Source organism: Aphis gossypii, chromosome 2 (genome assembly GCF_020184175.1).
Source record: "Aphis gossypii isolate Hap1 chromosome 2, ASM2018417v2, whole genome shotgun sequence".
Taxonomy (NCBI): Eukaryota; Metazoa; Arthropoda; class Insecta; order Hemiptera; family Aphididae; genus Aphis; species Aphis gossypii.
In genome coordinates, this window is record NC_065531.1 from 37714595 (window position 1) to 37720594 (window position 6000).

The following is a 6000-nucleotide window of genomic DNA, read 5'->3' on the forward strand; positions in this document are numbered from 1 at the left end:
TCTGTGTGTTAGTGTGTACGAGTGTGTACGTGTTAGTGTGTGATAGTGTGTATGAGAGTGTTTGGGTGTGTGTGTGTTAGTGTGTGTGTGTGTGTGTGTGTGTGTGTGTGTGTGTGTGTGTATTGTGTGTGTGTGTGTGTGTGTGTTGTGTGTGTGTGTGTTATTGTGTTATTGTGTATGTTTGAGTACGCGCGTGTGAGTACACGAGTAAATATAATAATATTATATGTATATTCCGCTTAACCCAAATATAATAATTTTATACGCGTACATTCGACCGCCGAAAATCTTGAGTGCATTCCCCGATGGTATTCTTCTCTCGGATTCCGTGCATATCGAGTACAATAATGTAATAATTATTCGTTATAATAGTATAACCTAATATTTAAATGCTATCGATTTTATTTAGACGATTTATAACTCACTATACTTATTTATACCGTATATACATATATATTGTGTGTGTGTGTGTCATATTATTATTATTATTATAAGACATGGGTAACGGCCTTGATTAGATTAGTTTTTTAGCTCGAAGACTTGGCCGCAGAATCGACAATGTCCTTTGACGTTTTAACGGCAATACACGTCATCAAATTAATGTACTCGTGCATAGGTACTTCACTTGTGTGATGATTTATATAAACAACTCCCGGTGAAGTTAACGGGTGGTTGTTAAAAAAGGAAAATTCATTAGATAGGTAATCAGCTGAAAAAAAAACTCATACCCAAAAATGAGTAAATTTCAGTATGATACGAGTACGACGTCGTTCTTGTACTCTTACAGGCTACCGACAGATGTACTAAGCAATCCTGCCTAACCTACCCCTTTGTTTTGATAAATATATTAAGTATTTAAATAATACTTCAAAATTAGTAAACCGCATAAAACACAATGTTATAGGGGCCCCGTATCGAGTATACCTAGGTACCTAGTCAAATATATTTACATAAACTAACGGTTTAATGTGTGTACACACTTATTTCATGCAAAAAACACCTGCCAAATATTTTACAATTCCGATATATTTTATAAGGATTAAAAAATATATAGGTATATATTATATTTGCTTTAAACTAACTTACACGATTATATTTTCAAATTTTAATCTATTTATAAAGATATTAAATTTTAAATACTAAATTATACTTAATTTTTTTCTTAATCAAAAAACTGATAAATTGTAGTATAAGATTACGCGTAATATAGGGTTCTTATAGTAGTTATTTAAATATCTCCGAAATACATCAGCACATTTCATTTATAAAAGTAATTATTTACTCAATGATGACTTGAGTTTGTAACAGCAAAGTGAAATTCACATTTTTTTTTTAATATAAGTAATCATATTTTTTAGTATCTGTCAAGTTTCATAAATACAATTTATATAGTTATTAACATTAAATTACTTCATTAATTTTTTGAAAAAAAGTAAAAAAAAAAAATAATATTACGTTTTTCATGCTATTTTTTTTTTTTTTGTTAGTTTAATCCAATTACTATAAAAAATATTGATATTTTCCTATTTTTTTATTTTCCAATGTAACAATATTAGTTCAAAATTTTACTTGAAATCATCCTTAAAGTTTAAGATTTAATCAAATGTTCTTTCTTAAATATCATAAAAAATACAAAAATATTGTAAAATTAATATATCTGTAGAATCCGATTCAAAAAAAATATATTTTTTGGAATCGTGGAGAGAGTTTAATTTTATCAACTCAAAAGTAAAAAATGTTTAAAATAAAAAAAGATTTTAATTTTAGTTTTTCTAATATTTAAAATAGTATCTATTAAAATTGACACAATCCTAATATTATATTATACTTAGATATTAGATATGGAAAATGTAATAAAAATATTGTTAAAGATTATGATTATTACTATAGCAACGTATTTTCGTATTGACTCATGACTGTTTATTTTTTAATCACTCAATGAACCACACTCTAGTCATTGCAGTAAAACAATCTTTAATATATCATTATTTTATTAGAATAGATACACTCTTAAATATTTAATAAATCAAATCTTTATTAACATCAATTATGTTTTAAATTAATAGTTTATAGCTATATAATATTATTATAATTAGCCTAACTGATAATAATACAACAATTATCAAATGATGAATTACTAATAATGGAATTTAATATTTATTTATTTAGAATGCTAATACATATAAATATTCAAAACGTAGTTCATTTTTTTTTTCAAAATAAATTACTTAAATACAAAAATATTATTTTAATTATAATGTGTAATAAATATATTTATAACTTAATGCATTTATATAATACAATAGTTTAAGATTAAATTCTATACTTTCCATTATGTATCAATATTTTTCTACAATACCGTCACCAAATCGAGCATAATAAATAATTGATTTTTTTTTTTTATTTCATACTAAATCTCATACTTATTACATTACATAATATTATATACGCACATAAATATTGCTTTGCATTATATTTGAAGTAGGTATATCGTTTATTTAATATTTTTCATATGTGTTCTATAAATCTAAACTAAATCTTTATGGTCGTAATCCGTGCTCGACAAATACAAATAACATAATATAATGTAAGAATATATTTTGTATTCTGTCTTACATATTATATGATCAATGATGACAATAATTTTATTTTTATTTTTAAACATCATGTCATATTCTCAACATGATTATAATGACAAATTGAAGAATCGTAATTTAATAAACTCTTACCATATTTATATATTAAGATCAAAATAATCTACACAATTGTTAATCAGTATTTAATCAACATTAATGTGTGATATATTTTAGTTTTATAATTATATAGTATTACGATTCATCAATACATCATTATCGTGCACTGTATAAGGAGTCAAGGACATACTTGAACATAATTGCAATTTTATTGATTAGTAAGTATTTTATTGGGGCATATAATTTGTATATAGAACAGTAATTAATTGAAAATTATAGGATATTTTGTTTAAATACAAAAAATGTACATAGTTTAAAAATAAATTGAAATGACATTATTTTATTCTTTGTTTTAATTTTCTACATTTAATTAATTAATTAATCTACGGCTAGTTAGTTCTATAACTCACATTTGTTCTCTGTTTATTGTATACGTATATAATATATTGAGTCATGAAAACTTACATTTAATATAAAAATGAAAGTCAGCACAATATAATATCAGTATGGCCTAGTTTTTAAATATTATGATAAAATCAAAAAAACAAACAATTAAAGTTAATTATATTCAAAAATTATTTTTAACTCTTGTACACTAGTCTTACTTAAAATATTATCTTTAGCTAAAATTCTCGGTCTGTTTCTTTTTTATAATTAACCAAATTAGAATTAACTGATCACAATAATGTCTGAGTATAATAATATAATATACTCGCACTTCCGCAAAAGAACGCGTTGTATGCGCGAAATCCATACTGTTTATATGCATCCCACGCACCTCTCCCACACTAACACTCCTTTCTAACCACACACGCAAAAAAAAAAACAAAAACTTGGAGGTTCGTAAATAGATATGTAAGTCCCCATATAAATATTTATGTGATAAGCATATATTTAAGATTTAAACCAAGAGCAATTTTTTATTTTTAAATAAACGAAATTCTACCTTAGTGGTCCGTATAGTCTATAGAAGACACGTATAAGTATATAGGAGCTCTTTTCTTTTTTCATTATTCCACTAAATTCAAATTACCGAGTTACATAAACGTGGTAACTGGTATAAAATCGCTAGCTAATTATTATCTCTGTTTCAGTTAAAATATCTACAATAAATAATGTAACGTCTGCAGCTATTCAATTTTAACGGAATTCAGTATTTGATTGATAATATATATTGATGGGCTATGTGCATTGATTACCCGCGGGCTACCTACAGAGGATAGCCTATGATTAAGATTTAACCTGTTATTTTACAGTTGACCTCAACACATCACCGGATATTGTCATAACGAACGATTTAAGACTTATTTCAGGAATTTTCGAGTGGACGATCCGCATAAAAAATATATATATTTTTTATATATCAAGTATATTATATATACATAATTTACGCTGTATGATGGAACTAATAATTTTTGATGGGCGTTCTATTCGAAAAATATGCAGTGATTCAAATGTAATGTAATAATTCATAAGCAAAACTTTATTGTTGAAAAAATAATTTATTTGAATAATCTTACTAAACTAATAGCCTGAAAAATGAAAATATCTTAATTATATTCATTAATCTACAGAGGTATTACATATTATTATTATTAATTTACTATTTTTATAGATTAATAATAACAGCCCACAGAGTACCCACGTAATATTTATTTGTAAATAAGTACTTATTTACTAATAAAAATTATTATACTATGCCGACATTGGAAGAATTTAGGTTATTAAAAGTATTTTTATTATTATTATTATTATTATATTCTTATCAATATAATGTGCTCATTTAACTTTCGATTTTTAAGTTTTTCCGAACTCCATAAGTTTTGATATAAATACAACTTTATTGTAAAAGTTTAAAACAACAAAAAATATTTACTTCTATTAATTTTTATTACATACTATTTCTGCTATGGTACTTACGTATAATTAATTTTATTTGGGATTATAATTACTCACAAGATACAATAACGTTTTTTATCTTTTATTTTTATATAAATCTAAAGATAATAAGATTGTATAATAAAACCAACATTTAGTGCAATGAATATTTAATAGTTTTCATACATTGTATAAAATTTCATTAATATTTAAAGTGCTATTATTATTTTTCAACTCATTTATAATTTACCGTAATCAGTAGTTAAGATAAATTACAGAATCAAACTATCTTATTTTACAATAACAAAATCTATGTTAGTTAAAAAAAAAATTGAATTATTTCGACGGGTTAAAGTGTAATCAAGCACACAAATCTCACATTATATATTTTTTATTCACATATATTGCATATACGATGAGATATGGAATATGATTTCTGATTACGTTAATATTTGTTTCTTAAACTCTTTTTAAATTTAAATAAAATATCGTAAAATGTAATAGCTATAAAATACTTCAAATACGATAAAAATTATCTGTGAACTAAAAATGCTACGAAAATCAATTTAATAATAATATATCAGAATGATATCATCTATTCATAGTCACAACATAAATATCATTGGTATTCTTGTATTGGGCAATACGATCCAAATTCAATTCCCATAAATAAATTTAAATTGAGTTTGTTTTTGTTTTATGTGCACATATACTATTATAATACGTGTAACTGTACGGCTATTATATCTATAATAATATTATATATAAAAAAAATAATACATAAAATAAAAATAAACTATAAAAGAAACGCCCAGTAGGTATCTAATATGTTTACGGACCAACAAAACTGTTTTTTACAACAAATTTGCATTAAAAAAAAAATTAAAACTAAACGAAAGAAAAAGACAAAAAGATTATTTTGCTCTTTTAAATGCAAAGGTTTTCAAAAGTTTAACTCCGAAAACAATGCAATATGGTAATCCTGGCAGACCACAAGCCCTGGAGTGTTTTCTACTTTCCGATATAGGTATTTTATATATATATTATGTATATTTATACTGCTGCTACAGTCTTATCATTAGTATTGTAATTTTAAATAAAACAAAAGACAATATTCCAGGATAACTTAAGTAGTTATATTGATAGTAACTAATTAAATTATCGTTAATTTTATTGTTTATCGATTTGTTTTTAAACATGAAATATATATATTTTTTTTATTTTGATATTTTTTTTTCAAAATCAAAGGGTTATGAATAAGAGTCATTTGAAGAAAAATATGAAAACCTGGCATAAGGCAATTTAAAATTATTTAGAAATTAAAATATACTATAAATTATTGAAAACTTAATTTTGATTATAAAAAATACAATGCCACTAATCTATATATTACAACATTTCAGTCAATTATAACTTATAAATATATAAA